The 18,177-nt window shown below is 55.7% G+C and overlaps 1 protein-coding gene across 1 annotated transcript in view; it reads right to left on the reverse strand.

Moving 5' to 3' along the window:
• PLXNA4 (plexin A4) overlaps window positions 1–17,887 on the reverse strand; it is a 1,016,639-nt gene extending 998,752 nt beyond the window's left edge. Inside the window, exons 1-2 of the mRNA XM_078677443.1 lie at window positions 17,721–17,887; window positions 17,136–17,637 (exon numbers count right to left, since the gene is read on the reverse strand). The gene's annotated coding sequence lies outside the window, so the exon portion shown is untranslated. The remainder of the gene's footprint in view (window positions 1–17,135; window positions 17,638–17,720) is intronic.
• Between the last annotated feature and the right edge of the window lie 290 nt (window positions 17,888–18,177).

The raw sequence follows: 18,177 nt of genomic DNA on the forward strand, positions 1-18,177 counted from the left end.
TCATGTGATAATGTAACATATAGCGCAGACAGACACGGAGCTTCCAAGGGTTGTAAGTACCAGATTACATATATTTGTGTCTTGGCAATAATGGGTTTCTTTTTGAAGCTAGACAACGAATCCTGTCGCAGAAACTTTAACTTCAGTCCCCATTAGCTAATAGTAGCCACATTTGTCAAAAGAAAATTGCCCCACTCTAGGTATACACAAATACTGTCATCATACTTGTAACACAAACTACAATTTGAGTGGATTGCTTGGAGCAGGTGTTGTATGCTTGGGGGATGGTGTGATGGACAAAATGGTTTCTTCTTTAACAAGTTGTGCACTCAAGTGTAGTCTGATCTAATTGCACAGACCTAGACTTCAGACCACGCATATCTTTGTATTTGTTGTAATGTGGGGCTACTATATCCCTCAGACTAATCAGCATACGTAAACTATAAAGGTGGTGCTTTTTAATATGAGAATTGGATTTGCAGTATTTTATTGGACATAACGGGATATGACTTTGTCTGCTACAATTGTGAATGATTTAACAAAAAAAACCACAAACAGCCTTGAAACAGTCCCGTGGGGACGAAACGCGACGCATCAGCTTTGGCTATGAACATTGTATTGTGTTTTTTATGAAGAAACAAAATCTGATGAAGAAGTATCGCATAAAGAAATAAAAAAGGAAATTAATTCACAAGAAATCTGAAGACTCCATTCATTTGGGAGATCATTTCATGTTTGATTACTAATTCAGATATTGTACTGTATCATTTCCGTTGTATATTGACTTTTAGGTAGGTGCTGAGCTACTGTGTATCTTGTGTTTTTGGTCATCCAAATTAGTGGGAACTAGGAAAGTTAAGTTCTCAGATCTTTGCACTACCCTCTCTGCCCAAATTCTTAAAACCTAAGCCTTACTGGTGGAGGCCTTGAGTGCCCTGACCTTCTATCTCATGCTGTATCCGTCTATAATTAAACCTGGTTTTGTGATTCATGAGAATAAACTGTGTGATATAGGCCTGGGCGGAGTTCCGCATGACCAAAAAACTCTGCAGCACTACGTGGTGTTCCGCAAGCGGCAGAGTGTGTTGGGTCGTGCTGTTCATGTTGTTTTTCAGCGCAAGATGTTTATCCTGAACTGTAAAATCAGCACAAATGGCACCACGCGCAGCGCAAGAGGGCGCTGCTTCTTTTCTTGCCACTCGAGTATATCTTCTACTCAAGCGGCAGCTTTCTCAATGCGAACGGAAGGTTTCTCAACGCGAGTGGTCGTGATCCATCTGTGACTGCCCATGTTTAGAAATCTGACTGCCCACATTGAAAAACCTCACCAGGAGGTGGATTTTCCTTGCTTGCCAACTTGACGTTGACGAGTGTGGAAAAAACTCCTACGTTGTCTGCAGAGCGTACAGTGCGATAAACTCAGCAAACAGAGTGGAGTTCATCGCCCAGGCCTAGTGTAACATGGCACATCTTCTGAGACACCTTTCCACCCTGAAATCTAAATATTCCATAGCCATTTGTCCTGTATTGGGGCGAAATTAATTTTCTCTTTTCACATTTTTAGTCCATTGCAAAGGCTACAGGTCTGCCACACACATACCTCCAGACAATCCGAGCTGAATGTATGTCACCATATCGCAGTTCAAATACTGACCAACAAAAATACTGCATTAACTGTATCACCTTCCACTACTTCACTATAGGTACATATTTACTTTTCTTAGTTCTGCATTCACTTACCTAGACTTAACCTACAATGCAGCGGTAAGGGCGGTATAGTGGATGCATCACACCACATCTCAACACTGTAACCCAGCACACACCACCTCACCCATGCAGCCATCGACAAGTAATTGTGACAGTACACAGATACATAATTATCTTCAAGGCAAAAAGAAGAGTACAGATCACCTATGTTACCGCCACAAAACTATGTTCCATAACCACTTTGGCTTATTAATTTTCAGAAGTTCTTGTTAAATGTAGTCCTCTAGTCCTTCTTGTGTGTCTATAGACACTGCTCGATCACCTCTGCTATCATCTGCAGAGGTGCTGCTGCTCTAAATGCAGCAGTACTGTGTACTCACTCTTGCTGATGTCTATGAAATTAAATGAAGATTTATAAGAGCAATTAATACCCTTGGGTGTGTAGGCACTACCTTCTGAGAAACAGCATGGGACTTTCTGTAACAATGAGAGTGTGGACTATTGACTAAATGGCCAGATTTTCAGTCCTTTCCTGAATTTTTGCATGTGGAAAATCTTGCTCCCAAGCCTTACTGCTTTGTGCCAGAGAGCAGGTTCTGCCTTGCTGCCACAAGCATAAGTGATGCTCCCCTAGAATTTCAACATCGTATTCCATTCATAGTTTGCCTTCGCGTGATTTGGTTGTAACTCACCTCGGAGCTATCCATTAGATGACGATTCAGAAAACTTTAGTTTTAAAAACAACCTACATGACGTTCCAAGTGGACCAAGATGGATCTCTGCACTCTCTGAATTGCTGCTAATGGCAAGGGTGCCCCTGCCTTGTTGCTATATGCAAGGGTCCAGTGCTCCCAGGCCTGCTGACATGTGCAAGAGTCCTGCTCCCTCATCTTCAAAAGCACAATCAAGTGAACCATTGTAATGGCCAGCATGGCTGATCTGTGGAGGAGTTATGCACTCTTAGCCATGCTGTTATATGCAGTTATGCAGCTCCACCAGCCTTGCTGCTGTGTGCATGAGTGTGCTTCCCACAGCCTTTCTGAGGGTGAAGGGCTGTGACTCCCACAGCCTTGCTGCTATGTGCAGGAATGTGCCTCCCAGAACCTTGCTCCTATGTGCAGGAGTGCATCTCTAACTGCCATGCTGCTATGTGCAGGAGTGTAAATCCCACCATCTGGCTTCTATGTGCAAGATTGTATCTCCCACAGCCTTTCTGCTATGTGCAAGGGTGCTAGTCCCACAGCCTGTCTGGTATGTGCAAGAATGTGCCTCCAAAATCCTTTCTCCTATGTGCAGGAGTGCATCTCCACGGACTTGCTTCTATGTGCAGGAGTGTATCTCCCATAGCCTGACTGCTATGTGCAAGAGTGTGTCTCCCACAGCATTGCTGCGTATTGCAGGTGTGTATCTTCCACAGCCTGGCTGCTATGTGCAGGTGTGGTCCTCTCCCAGTCTTGCATCTATGTACAGTTGTGCACCTCGGGCTGCTATGTGCAGGATCGTGGATCCCAAAGCCATGTTGCTATGTGCAGTTATGCACCTCCCATATCCTTGCTGCTATATGCATGACCGTGGCTCCCACATCTTTGCTGCTATGTGCACCTCTGCGCCTCCCACAGACGTTCTGCTATATGCAGGAGCAATGCTTCCACACCCTTGCTGCTATGTGCAGTTGTGTGCCTCCAACAGCCGTGCTGCTATGTGCAGGAGCGAGGCTCCCACAGCCTTGCTGCTATTTATTTATTTATAAAGTTTTATATAGCACGAAGAAGATCCCAAAGGATATCAGAGCGTTTACAAAAGGGTGGGAGGAAGGTCAAAACCCAATATCAACATCAAGTATTAATACAAAACATGAATAATCGCATGACTCACATACAAATGACGCAAAAGAGAGTAATACAATAATCAGGTATATAGCGGCCTACGAGGGGGGGCACACAATGTTGTTAAGAAGAGCAGAGTCACATGATGGACCAGAGATTGCAGGATCAATGATTTCGAGCCAATGCACCTCGTCCAGATTAAGGTAGGAATTTGTCCATTAGGAATCTTTTGGCTTCCAGTTTGAAAGCAGTCTTTGAGGAGATTCTGCGTACTTCCGGTGGAAGAGAGTTCCATATCTTTGGGCCCGCGCCAGAGAAGGCTCGGTGACAAGTTCTTTTTTTGCTAAGGATGAGAGGTTTCAGGAGGAAAGTGTTAGCGCTTCTTGAGTCTCTCCCACCACAGGATAATTCAAGCTTTTGCACTAGATACCTTCGAGTTTTGAAAATCAGGGTTTTGTGCGTCAGAACGACAATCTTTAACTGAATTCGAGCTTCGCAGGGTAACCATTTGAGAACTGGGGATATGTGTTCATTTCTTTTGGTACCTGTGACCAGTCTGGCCGCAGCATTCGGTGATGCCCTTAGTGGAGCCAGGGTGTATTTGGGAAGGCCACAGAGCGTAGTGCTGCCGTAGTCTAGCCGCGAGGCGAGGCACCCACAACCTTGCTGCTAAGTGCAGGAGCGAGGCTCCCTGGCCCTTGCTGCTTTGTGCAAGAGCGAGGCTCCCACGCCATTGCTGCTATTTGCAGGAGCGAGGCTCCGACACCCTTGCTGCTATGTGCAGGAGCGAGGCTCCCACGCCCTTGGTGCTATGTGCAGGAATGAGGCACCCACAGCCTTGCTGCTATGTGCAGGACGAGGCTACCACACCCTTGCTGCTATGTGCAGGAATGAGGCACCCACACCCTTGCTGCTATGTGCAGGAGCGGGGCACTCACAGCCTTGCTGCTATGTGCAGAACGAGGCTCCCACACCCTTGCTGCTATGTGCAGGAATGAGGCACCTACACCCTTGCTGCTGTGTGCAGGACGAGGCTACCACACCCTTGCTGCTATGTGCAGGAATGAGGCACGCACACCCTTGCTGCTATGTGCAGGAGCGAGGCTCTCACACCCTTGCTGCTATGTGCAGGAATGAGGCAACCACTCCCTTGCTGCTATGTGCAGGAATGAGGCACCCACACCCTTTCTGCTATGTGCAGGAGCGGGGCACTCACAGCCGTGCTGCTATGTACAGTTGTGCGCCTCCCACAGCCTTGCTGCTGGGTGCAGGAGCGAGGCTCCCTGAGCCTTGCTGCTGTGTGCAGGAGCGAGGCTCCCTGAGCCTTGCTGCTGTGTGCAGGAGCGAGGCTCCCTGAGCCTTGCTGCTATGTGCAGGAACGGGGCTCTCACAGCCTTGCTGCTGTGTGCAGGAGCGAGGCTCCCTGAGCCTTGCTGCTATGTGCAGGAGCAGGGCTCCCTGAGCCTTGCTGCTATGTGCAGGAGCGGGGCTCTCACAGCCTTGCTGCTGTGTGCAGGAGCGAGGCTCCCTGAGCCTTGCTGCTATGTGCAGGAGCGGGGCTCTCACAGCCTAGCTGCTGTGTGCAGGAGCGAGGCTCCCTGAGCCTTGCTGCTATGTGCAGGAATGAGGCACCCACAGCCTTGCTGCTGGGTGCAGGAGCGGGGCACTCACAGCCTTGCTGCTAAGTGCAGGAGCGGGGCTCCCAGAGCCTTGCTGCTATGTGCAGGAATGTGCCTCCCAGAACCTTGCTCCTATGTGCAGGAGTGCATCTCTAACCGCCATGCTGCTATGTGCAGGAGTGTAAATCCCACCATCTGGCTTCTATGTGCAAGATTGTATCTCCCACAGCCTTTCTGCTATGTGCAAGGGTGCTAGTCCCACAGCCTGTCTGGTATGTGCAAGAATGTGCCTCCAAAATCCTTTCTCCTATGTGCAGGAGTGCATCTCCACAGACTTGCTTCTATGTGCAGGAGTGTATCTCCCATAGCCTGACTGCTATGTGCAAGAGTGTGTCTCCCACAGCATTGCTGCTTATTGCAGGTGTGTATCTTCCACAGCCTGGCTGCTATGTGCAGGTGTGGGCCTCTCCCAGTCTTGCATCTATGTACAGTTGTGCACCTCGGGCTGCTATGTGCAGGATCGTGGATCCCAAAGCCATGTTGCTATGTGCAGTTATGCACCTCCCATATCCTTGCTGCTATATGCATGACCGTGGCTCCCACATCTTTGCTGCTATGTGCACCTCTGCGCCTCCCACAGACGTTCTGCTATATGCAGGAGCAATGCTTCCACACCCTTGCTGCTATGTGCAGTTGTGTGCCTCCAACAGCCGTGCTGCTATGTGCAGGAGCGAGGCTCCCACAGCCTTGCTGCTATTTATTTATTTATAAAGTTTTATATAGCACGAAGAAGATCCCAAAGGATATCAGAGCGTTTACAAAAGGGTGGGAGGAAGGTCAAAACCCAATATCAACATCAAGTATTAATACAAAACATGAATAATCGCATGACTCACATACAAATGACGCAAAAGAGAGTAATACAATAATCAGGTATATAGCGGCCTACGAGGGGGGGCACACAATGTTGTTAAGAAGAGCAGAGTCACATGATGGACCAGAGATTGCAGGATCAATGATTTCGAGCCAATGCACCTCGTCCAGATTAAGGTAGGAATTTGTCCATTAGGAATCTTTTGGCTTCCAGTTTGAAAGCAGTCTTTGAGGAGATTCTGCGTACTTCCGGTGGAAGAGAGTTCCATATCTTTGGGCCCGCGCCAGAGAAGGCTCGGTGACAAGTTCTCTTTTTGCTAAGGATGAGAGGTTTCAGGAGGAAAGTGTTAGCGCTTCTTGAGTCTCTCCCACCACAGGATAATTCAAGCTTTTGCACTAGATACCTTCGAGTTTTGAAAATCAGGGTTTTGTGCGTCAGAACGACAATCTTTAACTGAATTCGAGCTTCGCAGGGTAACCATTTGAGAACTGGGGATATGTGTTCATTTCTTTTGGTACCTGTGACCAGTCTGGCTGCAGCATTCGGTGATGCCCTTAGTGGAGCCAGGGTGTATTTGGGAAGGCCACAGAGCGTAGGGCTGCCGTAGTCTAGCCGCGAGGCGAGGCACCCACAACCTTGCTGCTAAGTGCAGGAGCGAGGCTCCCTGGCCCTTGCTGCTTTGTGCAAGAGCGAGGCTCCCACGCCATTGCTGCTATGTGCAGGAGCGAGGCTCCCACACCCTTGCTGTTATGTGCAGGAGCGAGGCTCCCACGCCCTTGGTGCTATGTGCAGGAATGAGGCACCCACAGCCTTGCTGCTATGTGCAGGACGAGGCTACCACACCCTTGCTGCTATGTGCAGGAATGAGGCACCCACACCCTTGCTGCTATGTGCAGGAGCGGGGCACTCACAGCCTTGCTGCTATGTGCAGAACGAGGCTCCCACACCCTTGCTGCTATGTGCAGGAATGAGGCACCTACACCCTTGCTGCTATGTGCAGGACGAGGCTACCACACCCTTGCTGCTATGTGCAGGAATGAGGCACGCACACCCTTGCTGCTATGTGCAGGAGCGAGGCTCTCACACCCTTGCTGCTATGTGCAGGAATGAGGCAACCACTCCCTTGCTGCTATGTGCAGGAATGAGGCACCCACACCCTTTCTGCTATGTGCAGGACCGGGGCACTCACAGCCGTGCTGCTATGTACAGTTGTGCGCCTCCCACAGCCTTGCTGCTGGGTGCAGGAGCGAGGCTCCCTGAGCCTTGCTGCTGTGTGCAGGAGCGAGGCTCCCTGAGCCTTGCTGCTATGTGCAGGAGCGGGGCTCTCACGGCCTTGCTGCTGTGTGCAGGAGCGAGGCTCCCTGAGCCTTGCTGCTATGTGCAGGAGCAGGGCTCCCTGAGCCTTGCTGCTATGTGCAGGAGCGGGGCTCTCACAGCCTTGCTGCTGTGTGCAGGAGCGAGGCTCCCTGAGCCTTGCTGCTATGTGCAGGAGCGGGGCTCTCACAGCTTTGCTGCTGTGTGCAGGAGCGAGGCTCCCTGAGCCTTGCTGCTATGTGCAGGAATGAGGCACCCACAGCCTTGCTGCTGGGTGCAGGAGCGGGGCACTCACAGCCTTGCTGCTAAGTGCAGGAGCGGGGCTCCCAGAGCCTTGCTGCTATGTGCAGGAGCGGAGCAGTCACAGCCTTGCTGCTATGTGCAGGAGCGAGGCTCCGACAGCCTTGCTGCTATGTGCAGGAGCGAGGCTCCCACAGCCTTGCTGCTATGTGCAGGAGCGAGGCTCCCACAGCCATGCTGCTATGTGCAGGAGCGAGGCTCCCACAGCCATGCTGCTATGTGCAGGAGCGAGGCTCCCACACCCTTGCTGCTATGTGCAGGAGCGAGGCTCTCACAGCCATGCTGCTATGTGCAGGAGCGAGGCTCCCACAGCCATGCTGCTATGTGCAGGAGCGAGGCTCCCACAGCCATGCTGCTATGTGCAGGAGCGAGGCTCCCACACCCTTGCTGCTATGTGCAGGAGCGAGGCTCCCACACCCGTGCTGCTATGTGCAGGAGCGAGGCTCCCACAGCCATGCTGCTATGTGCAGGAGCGAGGCTCCCACACCCTTGCTGCTATGTGCAGGAGCGAGGCTCTCACAGCCTTGCCCATGTCTTGCTCGCACCAGTCATTCTTAGAAAGCACCGAGCTGAAGGCATGATGTTAAGGCCAGAGAGAGGTGAGCGCCGGCTTCTTCCTGTCATATTTATTTAGGACATTGCTGCGAGGTTCAGATAACCGCGCAGGGGGCACGGGGGCCCGGGAGGCCTTGGAAGCAGGCTGGCTGTGCCGCCTGCAAGGCTGCTCCACTGCTTGCAGAGCACTGAATCTAGCTGTGGGTGATGTGTGTGTGGGGAGGGGGGGGGCGGCGTTGGGGTGATCTTCAGGCTGCTAGCGCCTCCTCTGTGGTCCCAGTGCCTAAAGGCCAGCAGGCTCGGCCGGTGTCTGCACTCCTCTACTGCGGAGGGGGGTCGTTTTGAAGGTCGGGAAGGGGATATTTGGGAAGACAAGAAAGCTGAGCGGAAAGGGGCCCTGCTTAACAGTAAACCACAGCACCTGCTTTGTTGGGCGCGCGCCTCCCATACATGCTACCACATTGACATGTTCCGGGGGTACCTTCCCACCCTAGTGCACAGCAGCAGCGCTATTCTTCCCAAAGATATGTTACGATATTCATGCATTTCACATCAGTAGGCTTTAAAGGCTGCTTATTTATTATCCCGACAGTCTGATAACAGCGTGACAGCGGCCGGACAAGTGGAGCCCGCTGACTCGAGCCACAGGGCTCCGGTTCCAGATTAGGAACGACAGACATCTAACAGCAAGGACCGCGCACTCCAATGACGCGTAATCATGAAATTAAAGCGTACCCCCGTCTCACGGCGGAAATAACCCCTGGATTAGTATCGGGGCCAGGGCCGAGGTCACCCGAGATGCAGCTTAAAGCTTGGCACGCGCCACTGAACAATTATTCGGTGTCTCTGAGTCGGGCGCAGAAATCTGCATTCTTGTTACAAGATGAAGCTATACAAGGAAAGAGGCGCGAAAAAACCGGGCCCAGCGAGTAGTGCGTCACGGGCACCCCTTCAAAGAAAGGCAGGGGGTGCCAGGCCCTCTCTCGGTGTCAGGCTTACGTGGGAAATAAATTAAAACACGGCGAGACCCTTTTTTATTGGTGAAAATGTAGTCAATGATTGAAAAAAAATGTTGGGGGGTGGGGGTGGGGGGAGGGGGGGAGGAAAAATCTGGCATCCCAAAGGTGAGCAGGCAGGCACGCACCTGTTGGTGTTTCTGAAGGGGGCCGCGCCGCTGTCCGTCTGTGGATCGTGTTGCCGCCAGAAGCACGTGCAGCTAAGCGCTTGTATCACTTTTCCTGTCTACATAATTTAGGGGCATATGTCTGATAAATGGGCCTCATTAATATTCTACTCTCTGGCTCGGAGCGGAGGGGGTTCGTCTTGGTGGACAGATGGGGGTGTTTGGGGGGCGGTGGACAATGGCACTCGCCTCCTTCGCCGCTCCTGAGGGGAGGAAGAGAGTGCAGGGCGAGATGACGCTCTTTCTTCACTACCAGGGCATGCGCCTCGAGGCTGTTGGGCCGTGAAGTGAAAAAAATATCTGCGCCAAGAGATATAGGTGAAGTTTAACGGGACTTCCCCCTCCCTACTGCCCCCCCCCCCTCTTCACAGCTCACAAAATGAGTGATGCCGCGAGGGTGGGTTTACCTCTGAATACTTTCATCCTGTACTTTCACTACCCCCTTTTCACCACTCTCCTCCCCCGTGGGAATTTCTTACAATGCCCCCTAGAGAGAAAGACGCGGGTGTCTCGGGCTGTGTGACTTCTTCAGCACGTGACTGCAGGGGGGCAGAGGGGCTGTGACCTGTGGCCTGAGGGGGACCCTCGGCTCACACTCTGGGGTCAAAGGTCAGGGCCGTCGCTGAGCGAGGGGTAGGAAGCATGCACGCACTGACTGCTTGGCTTTGCCGGGGTCTTTGAATGTGGAGTTGTTGCAAATAATGCACCCAGCGAAAGGGTCACAAGTCAACGTACTGAACTGGCAGGAAGATGACAACCCAAGGGACGAAAGAGACGGCAAAAGCAGGACTCTGGAGAGGACACGGAGCACTGTTAATGAGAGCCGCGGGGTGAAAAGACTGACACGATTCCAAATCTAAACTGACTGCATGTCTTATGGTTGTAACAAATTGGTTTCGTCCTGGAGAAGGCTTGTGGTAAATTGCACAGAAATGCCGAAACAGCATAAACAGTTTTGAGTAGTTTTAATGATATAATCCTATGTCTTTATGAAACTATAAATATGTATGCTTGTTTTTTCAGCTCAACATAATCTTTTGTGGTATCAATGAAGGATCAAGTTGTTATGTTTACTTTTGATTTATTTAACGCCTTTGCTTTGGTCATCTGTTACTTTGTAACATTTTAGGATTAATATATTAGATTTTAATCTAATGTAATATGTTTAGAGCAAAAACAAACAAGTATTTAACTAAGTAATCACTGCCGCGATGTTTGAAGCTCATATACAGGAGGAGGGAGGGGGGGGGAGGATTGATTTTATACTCGTATGGTGTTAGCACTGATCTAATGGTCTTAGGCCTTGCAGCAGGGCCTCTCAGTGGTAGAGTGCTGGGAGACATTGGGGGCTGCTGGCAAGCCACCGCTCAGGGACGGAGGTTTCGCAGGCACAGTGGCCCCGAGGCTCGGAGGTCTGAGGGGCAAGTGAACCCTGATTATTTCTGTATTTCACAAATAAAAAAAAAACGGGGGTAGAGGCATTTTCTTTCTTGCACTAGACTCCGTGGCTACGCTGCTGTCACCGGTGTGGCACCTCTGAGATGATCAAAATGTGCGCCGTCCGGTCAGCATGATTACAGGTTAGGAAATAGAGGGACACAGATCAGACATCCCGCGAGAGCCTTCCACCGGAGCCTGGGGTGGAGGGCATGCATAAAGCAGTGGTGAGTGGGGTAACAGGGCTGGTGGGGGCAGAGCAGCACGCTAGGCCGTACCTGGCCGAGGAAGAGCTGGTGAACATTGGGAATGGTGACGCTGCTCCTCTGTCATGTGAGTGTTGTTGCTTGTGGAAGCGCCGGGGCAGATGTTCGCACTTGAAGGGGAAAGTGTGTATTCCTTAAGTGGCCCTTCCTACCCCTGCTCCACGGAGCACCATGTATGTATGGCTGTTCATGCCACAGTCCCCGGGGCTCTTCTGCGGCCTCTCACTTTCTCATCTCTCTATCTCGTTCCTCCTTTTCTCCAACCTTTTCTCTTCCTCCTTTCTCCCTCTCCCTCTCTCTCTTCCACTCCCACCCTCGTGCCTCGATCTTTCACTGATCCCTGAAGCTGGAAGAACGCTATGTACCCTGAAACCGGAAGTAGGGGAGCCATTCGATACGCCCCACTGCAGCATGAACCCCCTGCGTGCCCCTCACCCCCTGGCGCGCCTGGAGCTCCACGTCCCACAGGGGTACCCCCTGAAGTGTGCAGGGGATGTGTGTGGGGGAAGATCGGGCCTCTCAGCCTTACCCTAGATCATGATGACATTTTGAGATGATGATTATGAGTGATCACTGCCCCCCTCCACCCCGCTTAGCAGCATGGCACCCCTCTCGACACCTGCTATAGGCAGCAGCTGGCGCCCCCTGCCCACCTCACAGGTTACCGCAGCCACACCCATAGGGGATGTAACCCTTGCCATCCACCCACCCCGCCCCATCGGCATGGGACGAGCTGAGCGATGGGGAGTGGGCGGGGCCCTAGGGCAGAGAGTGAGTTCGTTTACACGCTCACCTCCCCGACCATGCCTGGGATGGTACCCCCGCCCCATTAATGTATCCGCTGCTCCCTGCACCCTAGCCTTCTAGGAGGTGCCAGTGGGGCTCAGGGGGATGCCTAAGTGATGCCTACCCACTGCAGCGTGGGGTACCCCGACTGCCGATATGGGTAATGCCTCCACCCTGCCGCTCGCTGCTCCACCGACCCTTGCCCTGGGGAAGGCGGGCAGGGGGGCGCTGTATATACAGAGTACGTCTGGCAGTGTCTGCAGCACAGCTCCGTGTTGGGGGGGAGGGGGGAGGGAGACTGTACTCCCGTCACCCACATACTCCGGGCTCCATTATAATATTAATTGGCAATATTCACTCATCCACAATTGACACCGGACCCCCTTTACTGACAGACTACTGCCCACCGCCACGCACTGCCCTGCACGCGACCCCAGGCGCACCGGCAGTGTGTGCAGGGCAGAAGAGACCGGCAGTGTGAGGTGCAGGGGAGAAGGGACCGGCAGTGCGTGCAGGGGAGAAAGGACTGGAGTGTGTGCAGGGGAGAAGGGACCGGCAGTGCGTGCAGGGGAGAAGGGACCGGCAGTACGTGCAGGGGAGAAGGGACCGGCAGTGTGTGCAGGGGAGAAGGGACCGGCAGAGTGTGGTGCACGGGAGAAGGGACCAGCAGTGTGTGGTGCAGGGGAGAAGGGACCAGCAGTGTGTGCAGGGGAGAAGGGACTGGCAGTGCGAGGTACAGGGGAGAAGGGTCCGGCAGTGCGTGCAGGGGAGAAGGGACCGGCAGTGTGAGGTGCAGGGGAGAAGGGACCGGCAGTGCGTGCAGGGGAGAAAGGACTGGAGTGTGTGCAGGGGAGAAGGGACCAGCAGTGCGTGCAGGGGAGAAGAGCGTGCAGGGGAGAAGGGACCGGCAGTGTGTGCAGGGGAGAAGGGACCAGCAGTGCGTGCAGGGGAGAAGGGACCGGCAGTGCGTGCAGGGGAGAAGGGACCGGCAGTGTGAGGTGCAGGGGAGAAGGGACCGGCAGTGCGTGCAGGGGAGAAAGGACTGGAGTGTGTGCAGGGGAGAAGGGACCAGCAGTGCGTGCAGGGGAGAAGAGCGTGCAGGGGAGAAGGGACCGGCAGTGTGTGCAGGGGAGAAGGGACCAGCAGTGCGTGCAGGGGAGAAGGGACCGGCAGTGCGTGCAGGGGAGAAGGGACCGGCAGTGTGTGCAGGGGAGAAGGGACTGGCAGTGCGTGCAGGGGAGAAGGGGCCGGCAGTGTGAGGTGCAGGGGAGAAGGGACCGGCAGTGCGTGCAGGGGAGAAAGGACTGGAGTGTGTGCAGGGGAGAAGGGACCAGCAGTGCGTGCAGGGGAGAAGAGCGTGCAGGGGAGAAGGGACCGGCAGTGTGTGCAGGGGAGAAGGGACCAGCAGTGCGTGCAGGGAAGAAGGGACCGGCAGTGTGTGCAGGGGAGAAGGGACTGGCAGAGTGTGGTGCACAGGAGAAGGGACCGGCAGTGCGTGCAGGGGAGAAGGGACGGGCAGTGTGTGCAGGGGAGAAGGGACCGGCAGTGCGTGCAGGGGAGAAGGGACTGGCAGAGTGTGGTGCACGGGAGACGGGACTGGCAGTGCGTGCAGGGGAGAAGGGACCGGCAGTGTGTGCAGGGGAGAAGGGACCGGCTGTGCGTGCAGGGGAGAAGGGACCGGCAGTGCGTGCAGGGGAGAAGGGACCGGCAGTGCGTGCAGGGGAGAAGGGACTGGCAGTGCGAGGTACAGGGGAGAAGGGACCGGCAGTGCGTGCAGGGGAGAAGGGACTGGCAGAGTGTGGTGCACAGGAGAAGGGACCGGCAGTGCGTGCAGGGGAGAAGGGACCGGCAGTGTGTGCAGGGGAGAAGGGACCGGCAGTGCGTGCAGGGGAGAAGGGACTGGCAGAGTGTGGTGCACGGGAGACGGGACTGGCAGTGTGTGCAGGGGAGAAGGGACCGGCAGTGTGTGCAGGGGAGAAGGGACCGGCAGTGTGTGCAGGGGAGAAGGGACCGGCTGTGCGTGCAGGGGAGAAGGGACCGGCAGTGCGTGCAGGGGAGAAGGGACTGGCAGTGTGTGCAGGGGAGAAGGGACCGGCAGTGTGTGGTGCAGGGTAGAAGGGACCGGCAGTGCGTGCAGGGGAGAAGGGACCGGCAGTGCGTGCAGGGGAGAAGGGACCGGCAGTGTGTGCAGGGGAGAAGGGACTGGCAGTGTGTGCAGGGGAGAGGGGACTGGCAGTGTGTGGTGCAGGGTAGAAGGGACCGGCAGTGCGTGCAGGGGAGAAGGGACCGGCAGTGCGTGCAGGGGAGAAGGGACCGGCAGTGTGTGCAGGGGAGAAGGGACTGGCAGTGTGTGCAGGGGAGAAGGGACTGGCAGTGTGTGCAGGGGAGAGGGGACTGGCAGTGTGTGCAGGGGAGAAAGGACTGGCAGTGTGTGGTGTAGGGGAGAAGGGACCAGCAGTGTGTGCAGGGGAGAAGGAACCAGCAGTGTGTGCAGGGAAGAAGGGACTGGCAGTGTTTGGTGCAGGGGAGAAGGGACCGGCAGTGTGTGCAGGGGAGAAGGGACCGGCAGTGTGTGCAGGGGAGAAGGGACCGGCAGTGTGTGGTGCAGGGAAGAAGGGACCGGCAGTGTGTGGTGCAGGGGAGAAGCGACCCTGGGCGTTGTTACCACATCATTAGTAATACCGGAGGTTCCCCGCGTGCCCTCTCCCGCCCCAATACGAACTTAGGAGCAGAGAGCGCTTCTGTGTTGACTTTAACATAACAGAAGGCGAGCGGGCACTGCCAGGGTCTGGCAAGGCTCCGGCATCCCCTCATCCTAACACACCAATAGATGTACCCTCCACCCCGCCCCCACGCACAGCACCACCGCCGCCCCCCCCCTCTCCTGCCATCTCCATCACGCGGGGGCCCGACCCCAACACAGACTAACGCTGCACCTTATCACAGAAAAGGGCACCGTGTGTCCTGGGACCAGCAAGTGTGCAGAGGATGGGGCTGCTGTCCCTCTGTCTGCTTCACAGCACCCCGAGGGCACGGGCAACTCCCGCGGACGGATAGATGGCGGGCCTGGCCCACGGTAGCGCACGGTGTGACAGCCAAGCGCGCCCCTGCGCCAGGGACCACACGCCCCTCCCTCACTTTTGAAACTGAACTGGTGGCACTCGAACAGGGTAGGCGCAACTGGGGGTTCAAGCCGCCCAAGTCAGACTGGCACCCCCCTGTACTCGCAGGGCTGTATCCAATGGTGGGCTCCCCCGCACCGCACCCACCGAGAGTCCTGTCCTCGCTCCAGTAGCGCAGGAGAGAGGCGGGCGCGTGTGCCCCACGCTAATGCCCACCAGTCTCAGCCACACGCGCTGCAAGCACTGATGCCCACTCGATGCCAGGAGCTCTACCAGAGAGGCAGGGATGCACCCCCCACACAGCCCGTTTCAATGCCGCACGCGCCCTGTGTAACCCCCGGCTGGGATTGGCGGGGGGAAGGGGGCTCGCTTAGGGTCAAGGTTACAGGCGCCTCAAGAGACCCAGACACCCGTCGGGATGATGGCCCTGCACGGCCATGGTTTTATCAGAGTGTGCAGGGCCCCGCACGACCATCCTCAGCCTCTTTCGCGGGTGAGCATCCCGGGGTGAGCCATCCATAGAGCCAACTAGGCGGTAGCCTAAGGCGCCAAATAAGCGGAACTTCAAATTCAAGGGAAAAAAATCAAATTTAAAAAAGGGTGACAGCTATTGCCTGGTTCGCACGTGAGCAAGGTCTAGCAGCGGGGGGTGGACCCCCTCTGGCTAGAACTGCTTCCGTGACCGGGGAGGTGGCGTTCATTGCTGGTCCCCGCGGTATCACCTGAGATTCCCAGCATGCCCCTGTTCTACCTGGAAGAGAAAGGAGTCCTGCCTACAGAGGCACCGCCGGGGCTGAGAGGATGGGTGCAAGGGGTGCACACTGAGGCCAGCGGTATCCATGGTGGGTTGCGGGGCCCCGCCTTCCTGCAGTCGCACCACCCTGGCAGCCACGCACGGGCGCAGCCTCTCTACCTGGGAATGGAGAGAGTGCTACCACAGTTGCCGGGTACACTCGGGGGCAGAGCGTGGGTGCAGGGCACACCAAGGCTCGAGACAGAAAGAGCACACGCAGGACAGAACCAGGGGCAGGCATCAATGCCCACTGCTTTGTCACAGCATGGCACTTTTCGGCAAATCTCGTGGTCTAAAGTGTGTGGTTCCTGCCGTATCACAATGCGTGGTTCCTGCTCTCTCTCTCAGTGTGTAGTTCATGTTCTATCACACTGTGCTGTTCCAGCTGTATCACACTGTGCTGTTCCAGCTGTATCACACTGTGCTGTTCCTGCTGTATCACACTGTGCTGTTCCAGCTGTATCATAGTGTGCGATTCCTGCTCTCTCAGTGGTATTCCTGCAGTTTCCCAATGTGTAGTTCCTGCTGTTTCACAGTGTGCGGTGTCTGCTTTAGCACCTGTGGTTCCTGGTGTATCACAGTGTGCGGTTCCTGCTGTTTCACAGTGTGCGGTTCATGTTCTATCACACGGTGCTGTTCCAGCTGTATCATAGTATGCGATTCCTGCTGTTTCACAGTGTGTGGTTCCTGCTCTATCACAGTGCGTGGTTCCTGCTCTATCACAATGCATGGTTCTTGCTCTCCCTCAGTGGTATTCCTGCAGTTTCACAGTGTGTAGTTCCTGCTGTTTCACAGTGTGCGGTGTCTGCTTTAGCACCTGTGGTTCCTGCTGTTTCACAGTGTGCGGTTCCTGCTGTTTCACAGTGTGTGGTTCCTGCGCACGTCCTCACCTGTATGCAGATACGCCCCTATGCTATGCATGCAGCAGGTGTGCAGTGCGTGCGGGGCAGTCCACACTGGCGAGATGGGGGGATTTTTCTGACTCTCCCTCTCACCTGTGAGCAGATAGACCCCGGTTCGGGGAGAGGGTGGTCACACTATGGTGGACAAGGGTGATATTTCTGCACCTCCCCTTTACCTGTGCTCAAATACCCCCCTGTGCTTTGCATGTCCCACGTGTAGGTGCTGGGGTGGTAGCGGAGGGGGTGGGTCACTATGATGGAGATAGTGATATTTTTGCACGCTTCTCCAGTTACCTGGTAATCATGTCCCCATATCCTGTACTGTATATGTAGCACATGGGGTGCAGGGGGTGCATGGACAGACACCCCGACAGGACACATTTCTGTGCATTCCCTGCATGCGCCCCCTGCCGCTGCAGCGCAGGTGCCCCCGCCCCGGTGCCCCCCTTACCTGCCAGTGGCTCGCTCCCCCTGCTCTCCTCACCGCAGCCGCATTGGCACTGCGGATGGTTCAATCCCTGCCACGGATATTCCAAAAAACAAGCGACAAAATCACATATAATCCAGCGTTCAGAGCAGCACTCCAGCGCGAAGGCAGCGAGGAAGACGAGGCGGGCTCCGGGGGGGCTCCTCCATGGGCCGGCGGGGGGGCCCGGGGGTGCTGTCCTTGGGCGCAAGGAGGAGGGTGCGAGGATGAGGAGGGCAGAGCATCCTCCGGCTCAGCAGCAGCAGCGCGTCGGCGGCATCTCCCGAGCCGGTGACTCCCCCTGCGGCATCCGCGGGCGGGCGGGGGGCGCCTCCTTCAGCCTCGGCTGGGGCTCTCCACTCGCACCCGAGCCTGGCCGGGGGGCGGGGGCGCGAGCCCGGCGGACGCGGTGCAGCTGCGGGTCCTTCCAGGTGCTGCAGGGACGCCGGCGCGAGCTCCCCGGACCCTGGCGCGAGCTCCTCAGACCCTGGCGCGAGCTCCTTAGACCCTGGCGCGAGCTCCCCGGACCCTGGCGCGAGCTCCTCAGACCCTGGCGCGAGCTCTTCAGACCCTGGCGCGAGCTCCCTCCTGCAAAGTTCCCTGGGAGAGCTCTGCCTCCAGGTCCCCTGTGGTGTCAGCGGCGGGTGCTCTCGGTGGTGCCAGGGGGGGGTTGTGCGCGTGCAGCGGCACTGCAGAGTGTGCGTGTGTGACCGTGCCTCTCCTGCCAGCCCCACACTGCTGCCAGCGCGCGCGGGAGTGGGTGCTTGTGTCACTGCAGCCAGCCCCACGCCGCGGACGCCTCTGTGTGTGTATGTGTGGGGGGAGCCTCTGCTGGCTGTGCGCGAGCGTGGCGTGTGTGTGTATGTGTGCGTCTGCTGCCAGCCTCACACAGGGCTCGTGTGCGTTTGCGTCCGCTGCCAGCCTCACACGGGGCTCGTGTGTGTGTCAGTGTGTGCGCCCGGTGGTCTGCCGTCGGCACCAGTGCGCGCGTGTCTGAGGCGGTGCATTGAAGCCCCGCCAGAGCTCG

The sequence above is a fragment of the Lissotriton helveticus genome, chromosome 1_1 (genome assembly GCF_964261635.1).
Source record: "Lissotriton helveticus chromosome 1_1, aLisHel1.1, whole genome shotgun sequence".
Classification (NCBI taxonomy): domain Eukaryota; kingdom Metazoa; phylum Chordata; class Amphibia; order Caudata; family Salamandridae; genus Lissotriton; species Lissotriton helveticus.